A 16,388-nucleotide genomic window follows, 5' to 3' on the forward strand; every position below is an offset into this window, starting at 1 on the left:
TCATTCTGTCACCACATTGGCAGAAACGAGCTGAGCAGTCATTTATATGCAAACACTCTCTCAAGGTGGCACACTGTAAAAAATTATGACATGGATCCATTCAGACTATTTTTATAGTAGTAGTTTTACAATTTACCACAGGCAGAGTGACTTCACAGTGAACACACTCTGAGAAAAAATAATGTAAAATATTAATTTAATTTTTTGTTTTCTGTATTGATTTTCACAGGTGTTTAACCCATAATTTGAATTGCGCATTGCATTGTATTAAGTTTTAGGGTCAAAGGAAATTAACAGAAAATGTCTGTCAGAAAATAACTAATACTGTTCAGTTTTTCAATGTATGTATGTATGTATGTATGTATTTATTTATTTATTTCAGAAATTACTTCTAAATACAGCATTTTATTTTGTAACATATTACTGTTAAATATTGTAAAATCCTGCGATTTGTTTTTACAGCTTAAAGTTTATGATTAGGATGGTGTTATTTTAGTAGCATTTAGATACTATTATAGTTGTTATTATAGTATTTAGTATACTAGTATTTTTAGTAAAATAGAATAGTAATTTCATTGAGCATATTTTATATTATTATTCTTTAAATACACTTACACATTTACATTTACATTTAGTCATTTTGTAGACGCTTTTATCCAAGCAACCCATTGGGGGATATATAAAGTGATTCTTCTTAAAGAGGGAAATAGACACAGGAAGTGCTTGTAATACCAAGTTTTAGATATTATTCCAATAAGTACAAGCTAGAAAGAGAATGAATAAATAAAGAGAAAGACAATTGTTTTTTTTTGTTTTTTTTAATGATGATGAAATCAAGTAGCTTCGGAAGAGATGAGTTTTTAGCTGTCACTTGAAAATTGTCAGAGATTCCGCATTCTGGATAGGGGTGGGAAGATCATTCCAAAAGCCAGGAATGGTGAACAAAAATGTTCTGGAAAGTGATTTTGAGCCTCTCTGTGATGGTACCACGAGGAGTCGCTCACTTGCAGATCTCAGACTTCTGGAGGGGATGTAGATTCGTAGTAGTGAGTGAAAGTAGGCGGGTGCTGAGCCTTTGGCTGTTCTATATGTGAGCATCAATATCTTGAACTTGATGTGAGCCGCAACCGGTAGCCAGTGCAAGGAGATAAAGAGAGGTGTAACATGGGCTCTTTTGGGCTTGTTGAAGACCAGTTGTGCCACTACATTCTGAATCATTTGTAGAGGTTTGATTGTGCTTGATGGAAGTCCAGCCAGAAGAGCATTGCAGTAGTCCAGCCTAGAAATGACAAGAGCCTGGACAAGAAGTTGTGCCGCATGCTCTGTTAGAAAGGGCCTGATCTCTCTGATGTTGTGCAATGCAAACCTGCAAGATCGAGCAGTCTTTGCAATGTGGTCTTTGAAGGTCAGCTGGTCATCAAAGGTTAAACCAAGATTTCTGACTGGAGTTGATGGGGTAATTGTAGAAGAACCTAGCTGGATGGAGAAATCATACTGTAGAGTTGGAGTGGCAGGGAAGACTTTGCCAGGTTAAGCTGTAGGTGATGTTATTTCATCCATGCCGAGATGTCCGCAAGGCAGCCTGAGATCCGTGCAGCTACTGTTTGATTATCTGGTTGAAATGAAAGATAGAGCTGTGTATCATCAGCACAGCAATGGTAGGAGAAGCCATGTATGATGGGACCCAGTGATGTCATGTATATGGAGAAGAGGAGGGGTACAAGAACTGATCCCTGAGGAACCCCAGTGACAAGTTGATGTGCTTTGGATACCTCCCCTCCCCAAGCCACCCTGAAAGACCTACCAGTGAGATAGGATTCAAACCAGCGAAGTGTGAAGCCCAGTGATGAGAGGGCAGAAAGGAGGATGTGATGATTGACAGTGTCAAAAGCAGCAGATAGATCCAGCAGAATAAGAACTGATGATTTGGAATCAGCTTTTGCAATCCGCAGGGCTTCCTTGACTGACAGTAGTGCAGTCTCAGTGAATGGCCACTCCTGAAACCAGACTGGTTAGCAACCAGTTTGTTGTTCTGTGAGAGAAGCAATGATATCTGCTTGAAAACAACTCTTTCGAGGGTTTTCGCTATGAATGGAAGGAGAGAGACAGGTCTGTAGCTATCTGTAAGTGAAGTGTTTAATGTAGGTTTTTTGAGCAGTGGTGTTACCCGATCCTGCTTGAATGCAGTGGGGAAGGTGCCTGCGAGAAGAGACATGTTGATAATGTGTGTGTGAGTGCTGGTAAAAGTGTAGGAAAGATTGCTTGGGGGAGGTGTGAGGGGATTGGGTCTAGAGGGAATGTTGTAGAGTGGCTGGAGAATAGAAGTTTTGATACTTCTGCCTCAATGAGGAGACAGAAGGAGAAGATGGGAGTTTTAGCAGTGAGTGTTGTTGGTTTGAGGTCCTGTGTGTGTTGGGCTGAGAATTGACTACTGATTGTTCTGTTTTTTTCTGTGATATGTCTATATTGTTTTTAATAGTTTTTATTTAAGTTTTAGTTTCATATAACCCATTTTGTTTTTAGTTTCATTTTTTTTACATCAAGTTATTTGTATATGTTTTATATTACCTTTTGTTTAAGTTTAAAAAAAAAAAAAATTTATTTTAAGTTAAATTTTATTTTATTTCAAATACTGAAATCTTTTTAATGGTTTTACTTTTAGTTAATTTAAATAACCCTGGTTAGGATCAGAATCATAAATGTTGAACAAACACATTCACACATGATGGTACATTAGATACTGTACGTGTAAGTAGTAAATGTACTTATTCGCAAGCAAACTAGCGAGCTCTTCCTGAAGCAGGTTATTTTAATTAGACTCAGGTATCTCATCCTACATTGCTCAGAAAAACATGTGGGAGGGCATCACACCTGTGGCTCATGACATCCCAATTACTGCTTTGCTGCTTATCAGAGTGCAGGCTGGCTATTACTGCGGCTTCCCACTGTACCATGAGGGCAAAGTGGGCTGTGCTGGGTCTCCTATGTCATAATTACATTAGACTTCATTACAGTGACATTGAGCTTGTGAGCAAGCACACACACACACATACACACACATGTGCACATAAATGTCAAGCATCAGTGGATTAATAAGAGCTACACAATCACATCTGCCATCTGTGTAGTTGCATATAAACCTCCCTAAAATAGAGGTGGACAGTTAATATTCATAATAATTATTAATGTTAACTAGATCATACTTATAATAATTAATTATGTACTTACAATTTAACTTAGATCAATTCAGTGCATCCTTGCTGAAAACATTAATTTCTTGTGTAAAAAAGCCAAAACACACACACACACACACACACACACACACACACACGACTGGACTTGATGCTTGTAATAATGTTTAATAATGTTACTGATTTTACTGTAAGTAAATGCACTTTTGGTGAGCCTAAGGGACTTCTTTCAAAAACATTAAAATCTTAGTCCTGGACTTTTGTAGGTGAATACATGCATTTATAAACAAGTACGTGGCAACTCTTTTTCTTTCAGTATGGTTCTGGGTTTCTGGAATTCCAGCACATGGTCACCATTTATTACAGTATGCACTAACAAAACAGAAACCTCTGTTCGACAATTTCCGCTATTTGCCATAAGTGTAGGGGCAAAATCAGTCGGTAAAAGAGGTGCTGACAGGTCCCTTATCATTAATGATGTCTCTGGACAGACAGTTCACACTGAAAAAAAACATTTAGCTCATCAAGCCACATTAATGTTAGCAGAAATGAGATACAGGGTGAAGCCCCCTTTTTCCTGTTGTTCATGTCAGATTATGTGTGTTGCTGTTTTGCAAATTTAAACTAATTCTGGAGACGTTGCTTCACTGCACAGAGACACAACTGCACCTGGCACAACAGCTAGTGGGAGAAAGAAAAGGACAAAAAGAGACTGACAGGCAGAGATAGACAGAGGGTGAAGATAAAAACTTTAGTAGAAAGTATTTTATATGCAGAAAGTATTCAAACCAGACATAACCAAAAGAAAGAGACAGGCCCTTACTTGAATTTGGAGCAAGGCATGCAAGAAATTGCACTGCCCTGAGCCATTTTCACAAAGGCACAGACTAAACAAACATTTGGCAAACCTCTAACCTTTCCAAACCAGCTCCTAGATATAAACTGGTTTTATGTCCTGTTGGCTGTCTGGACGGAGTAGACAGTAGGACTTCTGGGACAGGGGACTCAGAGACTGCAGAGGGAATATATACGGAGACTCAGTGACTCCCGTCACAGTCATGCCTTGAAACACACACACACATACACAGGGGACTTGAAACGCATTGATGTGTATCAGCTTAGAATGCCCGTCCCTCCAAAACACAAGGGCCCAAGTGTGTGTGTCTGGAGGTGCAATTCTTAAGAAAGTGTACTTCTGTGAATTTCACTCCTTAGGCTGTATACTGTGAGAGCATGTGACTTTTTTTCACTGACAATATGTTTCTTGTCTAACACAAGCTGAACTAACAATCTGTTTCTGGGCTGTTGTTCATAACTGTTGATTGTAAATTTGTATGTACCATGTCTTTGTTTAAAGATGTCAAACCTCTGAGATGACAGCTGTTCATTTATTTTTAAAGATTATAATGAACGATGAATTTGAATCGCTTGATAATGATGACAGTATGTCTGACATTCAGTGCCACCATAACAACACCATGGCAATTATGTAAGGTAATTACATAAAGCTTTCAGACAATGCCTTTTTTTTTTATTCTACCCCCTTTGTGCCATTTTCTTTCTTTTCTGTATTATTAAATGCAAAGGAGTTTTTAATTAAGACCTGAACTGCCTCAATTGTGACCATAGAAACAGTAGGACACTAAAGACAGATGGCACTAAAGGCCCTGACATTATTATCTCATAATTATACATTACATATATCAGAAACGTTAAGGTGTGGTCATTTTTACCATTGTTTGGAGAATTTTAATGAAATCATGTAATTTTAGGTGAATCCCTTGTGACTGGGAATTTAGCGTGAGGTTGAATTATTTCCCCATGTGGATTTCATATAGGGTTCATTCAAATTCACCATGTTGACCAAAAGAACACTGCTTAAAGTGACTTCTGTGTGAGCTTTGTGGTCAATGGATCTAAATTATTGTACAATATGCTAACAACTCAAAGCTGATTCTCCTCTGGTCTTCTTCTGTCTATTATTTATCTCTCTAGAGTCTCTCTCAACATCATCTTCATTTTTCTTCTTCAGCTCTTCTTTCACTGCAGTTATAGGGGTGGAGGGGAGCCCTTAAGTCAGCGGGACAGTATTTGGAGCAAACCCAAAAGCTAAGCCAAACTGAGCCCTCCTCATTCTCTCAAGTCAGTAAACTTACAGTACCAGTAGTATCTCCCTACCGGAGATGTCAGTGATGGTTCCTGACCTTCTCAGCCTTCTGTTTGCACTCTCAGGGATAAATAAATGGAAAGCACAGAATGATTACTTTCGCAAGACAACTGTTTCCAGACTCCCCCACTGCAACTAAACTACATTAAAGTTTAAGGTGAATTGAAATCCTTAAAAATGAAGGAGGAAACAATATTGATCTGCTACTGTCCTGTATGACTCTGCCTGGGAGAGAGAGAGAGAGGGAAAAAAAAAAAAGCTTTATCATCGTGTACATATATGGTGAGTAATTAACAAATATTACTGTGACTGATAATTACTAATATTTGGACTCTGAAAAACAATAAATAAAATGACTACAATGTAGCTCAAACTTGTGGCCCCTACACAAAAAAAACTGACATTTTGTAGTCAGTGTACAGCATTATTATTCACTGAAAGGAAATGATATCAAGTGGCTAAAAAACATGAACCTCGACAAGTTATACCGAGAATAAAAACAATGTCCATTTCCACTGGTTAGGTTGTTTTTTAAAACTGGAGACTGCTCACCAGTTAATTTGTTTTTCGTTAGAGGGAAGAATAAAATTGCATGTTGCCTTGGCAGAACTGGGCAATTAGTTAGTTTATATGACAGCCAAGACACTGGAAATATTATCCTTCCAATGTGTCAGTAAATATTGCTTATTTGCAGCACCTCAAATTCTTCTTGTTCCAACACACATATGCAAACATGCACCTACATTTTACCCGGGTCTTATGCTTTTTGCTGCAAGCTTTGTGAGTTTTTGCAAGTTGTCATGTAAATCAACATTATGACCACACAAACATTTCCCCTTGCACAAACACTGGCAAAGGCCATTCAATATTTCATTCTTAATGTACTTTCCTAGGCACTTACTCATGCAATACTGTCAGCCTGTGTGTTAATGTGAATTTATCCACTTTTTCATGCTGTCTTTGCATGTTTGCTATGAAGTCTTGAAACCTGAGCAAATTGGAATGGGCTTACTGATGCATTTTCTTGATTTTCTTTTCTTTTCTTTTGATTAAAGTCTTCCCTTACAAATAATCTTAAAATAGCTGCAACAAATGTTCTGAGTTCGAGGTCCCTCGCTTATTCCCTTGGGAAACTGAGGATATAGCAGGCCCAGTGCTACCTAGACTATTCATAGTTTTCAGTCACGTGACTGGTTTAAAGAGCTGGCGGGCAAAACATCCATAGAATTGCAACACAAGCCTGTCAATTTTACATTTGTTTCCAATCCACAAATATCTAGATCATCTCTCAAAAGGAAAAAAACAAAGATACAGTATGTGAACAAAATGCAAGTTTTGGCCATTTGCAGTAAAACACCTGCCGCAATATGTGACATTCTAAAATGTTTAATGTGAAAACACCTAAAGAGCCATTAAAACAGTGTTATTAAAAGATCAAATTCAGTATGCACTTTATTGATGATGCATGCTTTATACAGGCAAGCAGATGAGCTCGGAATTTGAATGGTTAAGTGTTTTCTTTATAATGGTTTACAATATTCTGTGTTCATCTGCTTGCCTGTACAAAGTCTGCATCATCGATAAGGTGTGTACTGAAGTTGGCTTTTAAATATCACTGTCTTAATGCAAACCCCATAAAAATAACAGGTGGTCAGTGGAGGAAAGCCTTGTTTTGCCCTCCATGTGGGCATTCCTGTAAGGGTGTGACATCACATTAAAAGTATGAAAAGGCAGAGCAGGCAACTGACCATATGCACAGTTACTTCCTGGTTTTAGATAAGCCAGCGCAGTCATTTTCGGTCAACAGTGCTATAAAGGGAGCACCCTTTGCTGGGTTTCTCTACATAATGTCTAAGAGGACCAAATGTCCACATATACATTTTAGGAATGACAAACTAAAGTGTAAAAAGTGATTCTGTCACTTGTTTTGTTTTTGAGTAGAGTTAACATGGTTGATGTGCAGATACACTCAGAAATTCTAAACCGAATATATATCTGGCACTGGAAAGTTATCCTTTTATTTCAGAGAAAAACTTGATAAAAATAGCATTACTGTAAATAAATTTGCATACACAAAACAGTCCTGAAACATCTGTTAAAAATTTTGTGGCCACTTTAGATCTTATAAAGTATTGTTTCATTGCTTTAATATCTCTGTAGAGGCATACAAATGAATGCAAAAATGAAACAAATGCATGGAGTTCATTTAATTTGAGAAGCTGAATTGAGTGCAACCAAATTGGATCAAATAGCTGCCAACTCAAAACTTAGCAACTTAGTAAGCAACTTCAAACAAAATAATGACTGAAGATGAATGAAAATCTAAAGGAACAGCAGGTACTGAGACATCCATCTTCATTTTGTTTACCTTCAGGATGTCACCATTGTTTCTAAAAGATTCATCTTGCTATTCAGCACTATCCCAGAAATATATTGTGCCTGGCTGATGTTCATAATTTATCAACTGCCTCACACGGTGTCATCAGAAATTGGCCTGAGTGTAAATGTGTTGATCTTTAAAATGCGGTACTGTACAGTGGATTGTGGTTCCTCAGTGCTAGCTGGAAATATCCAACTTTCATCTGGTTGGAGATAGGCGAGTTAATTGTTCAGTGGCATTAAACCTGCATTAAGCATGGAGCTTGTTAAAAAGCCAGAGCTCACTCATAGCTCTGTTTGAGTTTGACCGAATTTAAAACACCCTTTTCGCAAATTACATTTAATAAATTTAATTTTTCATTACTTTATGGAGCTTGAACCATGGGATACACACTAAACAACAAGGCTGCTTCGTGATATTCAGATTTACGAATGAAATGACACTTAAGAGCCGGTTATTTATAGTGCATTACTTCAAGGAGCATGAATCTAATGTTGTCCACACAGAATACACTTAAAACAAACATACAAAATTTACAAATTATATTAGACCCAATTATTTTTAGTGAATCGAACACAAACCAGTCCTGAAACATCACATATAAATGTTTAAAGCACTACCGAGGTACAATGATTCCTAAATAAAAAGACCTATAAATCGTTATAGCTCAAAAATACCCCGGTTTGAATCAGTCTGAAAAATGCTGTATACTGTATCTTGTAGCATTTGTATGTAAGCAAATACAGTAGATGTTATAAGTGAACATACACAAATGAATCAGAATCTTAATTAATCAAACAGAAATCCATGGAGCTTGAATCTGATGTTACTTGTACAATGTAATTGAAGTAAGGTAACACAGCAGTTGCTTACTTATCCAGAGGGTGTCAGATATGCACCAAGTCAAGCACATTCATTCCAAGTGAGGTTTACTCACATGCCCCTCCTGTGCTGGGCCAGATAAACATGACTCAAGGGATGAGTCCATTTAATGGAGCTGAACACGCAAGCCCTTTCTGTATCTGGGTGAGTGGCTCCATAAAAATGGAACTCTGTTTACTCAAGCAGGTAAATAGAGAGGAACCTCTTTTGAAGATGCTGCAGTTATGACATCTACCAGCAGGGGTTTACAGGGTCAAGCTTACTAGCCAAACGTTGACTACTATTTATTGTAACAAGGGTGACCAGTTTGGCAGTGAGTCCGAAAATAAGTCAAAAACATGAGCGATACAGGGGGCATCACAGAAACCCTCTGGGGGCCAAGTTTGAAACATTTAGAAAGCCTTGCAAAACAGCCCTCTTCCCATACAGGCACATCCCAACACACACTTACATTCATGCATCCATTTACACACATTTACATACACACTCATAAAATGATGACTCCTGACAGTTCCACTAGATGTGTGATGGGGAATCTGGGGTAATCACATCTGAACCAGGCACTTCTCTTTTTCCAGCCCTCTCCACCAAGTGGCCATTTCAGCAGAAACAAAAAGTGCCAGACACCAATAAATCTGCGATGAAATTTTAAACAGTTAGCTAAATTTAAACAGTTGGCTAAATTGTCCTAGAGCCCCAGGCATTTTGACAGTCAACTGAATATAGGTATAACAACACTAAAGAGCTCAGAAAAATATATTTAAATTAGATTTTTTTAATTCCACATTGTGAACAATTACACAACAAAGTCCATAAAAGCCATTAAAGGCTCAGACATACAGAGAAGTTTATTTTGATTCACATGAGCAGATGGTATACTTTCAAAGAGCTAGTTTCTCAGCTGTCTATGAGCAATGTAATGGCTTTTAAAACCAACTAAGCATTTCCTGTTCGAGGTCCAAAGGCACCTAATTACTAAAGTGTTTTTAAATTTGTTTAATTGGAACAAGAGCTCATGAGAGTATGCGTATTAGAAATGCTTTGGGGAAAAATGAATACAGAACAATCGTTGTGCTTTTACGGAGACTGCATAATAATTTATACAGTGGCAGTGATTCTCAAGCAGAAGGATGGGGCCCACTAGGGGGCCTCAGCAAACTTGCAAGAGGGACTTTAGGATGACTTAAAATGATTAGACATAAGATAAAAACAACAATTTAAATACTCCAAAACAACTAAAAATCAGGGAATAAGTGTTCAATCTGTATTAGGGTTAACTTTGTTTTGCGTGAGTTAGCCATAGGGATTTATTTACACTTGTAGTTTGGTCCTCTTGGTTGGTAAATGATACATTTAGTCCTGGTTTGCATCCATGCTGTCATTTTTAGCACCAAACCTAAAGATACAAAATAAAACTCATAAGGATATGGTCACAACCTCATTGAACAGCTTTTATGACATGGATTTTGAGAACTTAACCAAAACTACTGTATGTTGGGCTAAATGTGTTCATTGTGTGCATGTACATATGGTGGGTTTATGGTGATAGCTTATTTGTAGCGGATGAAGTTTTTGGATTCATGGCAGCTTTTTTTGGCCAAGGCCTGCCCACGAGGCCATTTGACCGACATGTAAAACAACCAATCACAGTTCGTTTCTTTCAGCATCACATTTCGGGGCGTAGAAATGTCGCCACAATAACAGACAAAACTCTTGGATGTATTTGAAAGATTCTATGCAGAAAATTTAAATATTTCACTTTTGAAACTCCAGTGTTTAGTTGATCCTGATAAGTGCTCGTCGTCACAGTTGTAAACACTACGGCTTTGTTCTTTTGTAAGGGGGTTTGGCATCACGGCATCTTTGTTTCCGGACAGAACGGTAAAGAACGTGACACACATGTCTCCCATGTGAATCCTGTAGAATTCAACCAATCCGATGACGACTTAGACACTCGTTTAGCCAACGGTCCGTGGGCATGACATCTGAGGCTGAGACTATAGAAGTCAAAACAGAGCCAAGAATTTCTCCATTGCACAAACAGAGATCTGCTGTACAGAGCCCAGGACACACTGCACAATTTTCGGTGATTTCTATAATCATGGATCCTAATCGGTGGTCCTATATTGTACAGTGAGAGAGGTTTAAAGACGGCCGTTGTCACGGTCTTGCAACCAAAGATAGCCTGCGATAAGTGTCAAAAATTCAGCATGATCATCGCTACGACCTATGTCAAAAAAAAAAAATTTTTTAAATGCGGCATGGAGCAAAAACTTCAAACTCTTTTCCCTTTCTCAGCTTCCTCTTTTTTTAGCACACATAAAAAGTACAACTGCCAAACTGTGATTCATCATGCTCTTTTTGTTGACCACTAGAGCATGCTGAAGAAGTTTGAAGATAAAGCCTACAAGTCACTAGTGTCCTCATCGTACAGTCTGCATACAATAAACTGTTACCCAAGTTTATTAGATCCATGTCGCACAGTGTGATTTGTAATTATCTGATAAGATTGCTGAAATTGCACAGTCTGTAGAAGGCTTAAGGAAACAACGGCAGTTCCAATGCCTGTACTGAAGTGTAATGGGCAACATAGCTCCTATGACAAGAAGAACCAAATATGCTTAAGCACTGTGTGATGTAGTTCTTAATTGTTTCATCATTGTTTTATTTTTATTTGTTTTATTTTTATTTGATTTTTTTGTATTCATTTTATGTTGTCTTTTTGTGGGTTGAGTTTTTTTTTTTATTTTTTTTTTTTTCAATTGCGGCTGTCATGTAAAATTAGTAAAATCTCAATATGCTTTTTTCTTGTTATGCCAAGCTCTAAATCAAAAAACTTTTATCAGGTCCAAAGCATTTGTTAAAAAATCCTTATCCTTAATCTTCATCCAGTATTCTAATATTTTTGTGGGCTTTGAAATCAAAAAGGCTGAGAAGCACTGATATAACCGTTAAATGAGGAATTATACAGCAGTTTCCCAGTAACTCTAATTCAATGGTCTCAAACTCAATTCCTGGAGGCTCATAGCTCTGCAGAGCTCCAACTCACACCTGCTTGGAAGTTTCTAGAAAACCTTGTAGACTTTGATTGGCTGAATCAGGTGTGTTTTATTTGGGTTGGAGCAAAAGCGTGCAGAGCTGTGTCCCTCCTGGAATTGAGACCACTAATTTGTTTGCTCTAATTTGTTTATTCAGTTTGGACTTTTCACGGTTTGTATCACTCCGCTTGTCTGTGTTTACACGTTCAAGACAAACTGTCTGTGCATTAGTGGTGGGGATTTTTTTTTTAAAACCAATTTCTACTGGTTACATCATGATGCCAGTAGGTGGCAACAAGTTAATTTGAGTTTTTAAATCATTAGGTAAACTGATTCCTTTACAAATGTTGATTCTTTTATGAATGAGTCATTTCATTATTCAATCAACTGTTTCCTTTAACAAGATTCATTCAAGAAAAGAAACACCACTGTCAAAACACCATTTTCTCTGACAGAAAAACACAATGGAATTGGCAATACTGTAAGTTACTCATAACTCCATATTAATTTATGTTCATTGAACTGTATGTATAGCAGCATGTTATATGATATTGCTTAATTTTATTTTTTAAAGCCACAGCTCCTTTTTGAACAAATGCCGCCCACTTTACCAGTGACCCACTGTTTTCTTTCAGTCAATGTCTGACCTTTACAACAGTCAGAAGACAGAAGAAATGTATTCTGTCTGTGTTCCTTCAGATTCAGTCACTTCTGCCCTTCAAACCTAGAAAACCATGTAGAATTATTGTTCTTGAATATAACAAGAGCAGCGCAGTGATACATCCACTATCGTACTGTATAAAAAAGTGAATACCTGCATGGATGAATTCAGCTCTTCTGTTAGAGTGAAGAAGCTTCTTTATGCGCTGGTGGAGGGCTTATTATTGGATTTTTTTGCCCAGAGGGTAATAAGGCAGGGAAGGTAACAGCCCACAGGAATGAAAATGAAACCAGCAGACCCAACATGCCTCATCTGCCGATGTATACTTATCTGTATCCCACAATTTCATATTCCCCTCCAGATTACCTTTAGATTTCCTACATATCTCAACACTGAAAAAGACAAGACATGCTTGAGTGGCTTTAGAAGTGGAGAGATGAATTCTTTTTCTAGCTTGTCAGAAGTCAAGCTGCGAAGGCCATCCTCAAGAGCTGCCACATTTCCCTCCGGGCATAATTAAGTCAGTCTTGCAGGTAAAGGCATTCAAGTGGCCTATACTGTAGGAGGATGAGGTATTTATTTTTAACCAGTCTATAAAAGTTTTAACTGTATAAATACCCATTATAGCATACCTACATTTGATTTTAACTTGACTTGAAGTGAATAAATCATCATGTTATGGAATTGTGAACAGTAACTTTGCTTGGAAATTATGTTGTTATTCTGTTCAATAATATTGGACCTCAAACTGTGTCTAGGGGCCCCCTTCAAGGGTGTGCTTGGGAGTCCATAAAAAAATCTGAAGGGGAAAAAATCTATGAAAAGAATTTTTTTGGGCTGTCAGAATGTGTTAACTTGAGATATCAATCAAATTAGCAAAATATTCAAATTATTATTTAATAGTCATTTTACACATGAGATAAACTGACTGATTATTTTATTAAATTGGCAGCCATTGCTTTTAATCAACCTATACAAGCATTTAGTTTTATGGGGTGTGGGGGGGGGGGGGGACTGAAAATGGTCAGAACCTGTGACCTAATGCAGACTGCATGTTTTATAGCTTTTCTGACAAAGGGAAGCATCCATTTAAAAGTAAAAAAAGGCACTATAAGGGCACTAAAAAAGAGCCCTATAGGGATACTGAGATGCTCACATGCTTAATTCATGTCTTTCTGTGTTTCTTCTGAAGAACAATGAGTTACACAGAGAGAAGAAGGGAAACAAGGCTTTACAATGCAGTTAGCCAAGAAACAAGGTGATTTTAGATTATGTTCAATGCTGAAAACAATATTTAAAAGCTGCACTAGGTGTTTTGATACTGTATGTCAGAATGCATGATGTTCTGAGGTTTACAACTTGTAAAGATACAGAGTGTTTCATGATATATTTTATGTTATATCATGATCCATTTCATGATGCAACAATAATAAAAAAAAAAAAAAAAAAAAAAAAACACCTCCTGCATTTGCATGCTTGTAAATGTAAATTACATGGCAGATACTTTTATATTGGAGGGTAATCTGTTCTTTGTATTGGTGTATAAATGGATGGTGCTGTACACTTCAGATGTCATTCTCCTTACATAAGACTGTATAGTGCCAAGCCTTGACAAGCCTTAACAGTACGACACTGTGTTATACAACAGAAGAACACAAGCAGCAACACACTCATTGGTTTTACAAACTGACTAGAACTAAGACTGACTTTCAGTTTACTAGATGATTGATGATGCATGAACTATCATGAGTGCTGGTTCAAAATTGGTTTAAAATGTCTGGTGTCCTCTATCCACAAGACAAGAAATGCTAGCATGTTAAAAATAGGGTTTTAAATTAATCCTCAAATGCATCCCTGGAAAATTAACAGTATGTCTTGAAGTGGTCGCTACTGAGGTTTGTTTAGCAAAACAAAAATGTTCAATAATTAATGGTTCTCCGAGTGACACCAACCATATGTTGATAATTATGAAGCTCTGTGTTGTGTTGTGACATGCTGCTGTTGTGCCAGTTGTTATCTATTTTTATATAACTGGCCTATTCAAAAATTATGTTTGTTCTTAAAATGTTTACTTATAGGTGACATAAAATGTACTTTAATTACCACTGTTAAAGCGAGTATAAGTTAAATTGTGACAGTGAAAACAATTAAAACTGTAACTAAAGATTTTTTTTTTTTTAGTGTAGTTGTTTTTGTTTTTTACATTTATATTGATTAATGATAATGAATGTATTGTATTTTAGTTTAAAATATTATGTTGAGCAGCTGTTTTGTTTAATAAGATATGATTTGTTTGCAGCATATCAACATATTAGAATGATTTGTGAAGGATCATGTCACACTGAAGACTGAAAAAATGGCTGCTGGAAATTATATAAGTTTAAGTTGTAATAATCTTTCACAATATCACCGTTTTACTGTATTTTTGATCAAATAAATGCAGCCCAGATGAGCATAGGAGACTTTAAAAACATTGATGAACATTGAAAATCTTAAAGAACCCAAACTATAAAATAGTAGTGTACATAAAATAAACAAAAATAAATAAATAAAATAAAATAAAATAATAATACATACATACTGTATATTAGGGTTAAAGGCATAATGACTTTTCAGGTTTAGTCTAAGTAGTTCAGATCGTGTTTACAGTAACACACACTGTAAATCAATCAATTTTCTCATCTTATAAGGTTGAATGCTGGTGCAAAGGACTTGGCTACAGTTGCCATGGAGGCGCAGTGACCCTATCAAGAATGATTGCTGTGGTTCAGTTCTGTGCTAATACCAAGGAATATAGTTCTGATTATGAACACTTAATCACTGGCTTTAGACTTCCATCTATCTCAGATGACTCATCACCTCATAAAAAACTGTAGTTGTAGTTTTTTATTTAAAAGTTTCACTTTAGCAAAAGCTAATTTTGTGACATTACTAAATAAGTTTGGCCAATCAACAAAGAAGCTACTCTTCTAAAACTTACCTTGTTGAAACCGTTCAGCACATACAGTATGTTAGTAGCCTAGAAATAATTAGGCAATAATAGACATCAGGTAAACGTACACTAACTTTAACATTTATTGGCATTATCAACAGCAATACAGTATGTTGACTTGAGAAATATTACCAAATGTTTTTAAAATGCATTGAATGTTTGATGTACTAATTAGATTAAAATACAACATTGGCTGCCTGCCCCTGAAAAGCTGGCAGGCAGACTTAGATTTCAGTCCAGTCAGTATTTAGAGAAGCCTCGTGTCTTCTTGTAAAGATGGTGTTTTTGGCAAGATATCACACAGTGTTGAAACACACTGACAGATTATGGTATTCTGAGAAACAGCTTTCCCCAGAAAGAATAAAAATATAATTAAATATCTAAACGCACATCTCATCCTGATATTATTTTCACACTATTATATGAAGCGAAGAGAGTTGTGTGGGTGGCAGCCTCAGCTCTTCAGGAAGGCTGTGTGCTAAAAATAGCTGTGTTGCACAAATAGTGCGTTTTATTTTGGCATTTTAAATGGAGTTCTCTTGTACTGTGTGGTGTTTGGAGATAAATATCAAATAAATCGACCATACTGTATAAGTGACCATATTGACCATATAAGAGAACACAATGTAGAATGTATAAATTGTACAAATTCATAAGAATTCACCACACCATAAATTGTTGTTTCGCATGAGACCAGGTTGGTATTGTGCATCTCTAGGCCAAAGCAAGTTTACTAGCTCTGCTAGAGCATTCAGAATCCATTCTAACAATATCATGATGCAACATAATTGTAATATACAAAGCCTTGATGACATTTCCTTCCTCCTACAACAAGTACACATATCATGTAAACTAAGTACTGTCAAATTATTTTGACAAATGCCTCACTAGGTTGCTTCTCCACCATTTGGCTTGACACACAAGCAGCATCACCTAGACAGTTAGTCTGATGGGGATACAGCCTAGTATCCAACTCCTTTTTAACTTTATGCTAATAATGTAAAATATAATATGATATAAAGCATAGCTTTTTTGTTGGTTAATTTTATATATTTTTATTAATATTTTTTATATTGT

This window comes from Cyprinus carpio, chromosome A20, assembly GCF_018340385.1.
Source record: "Cyprinus carpio isolate SPL01 chromosome A20, ASM1834038v1, whole genome shotgun sequence".
Lineage (NCBI taxonomy): Eukaryota > Metazoa > Chordata > Actinopteri > Cypriniformes > Cyprinidae > Cyprinus > Cyprinus carpio.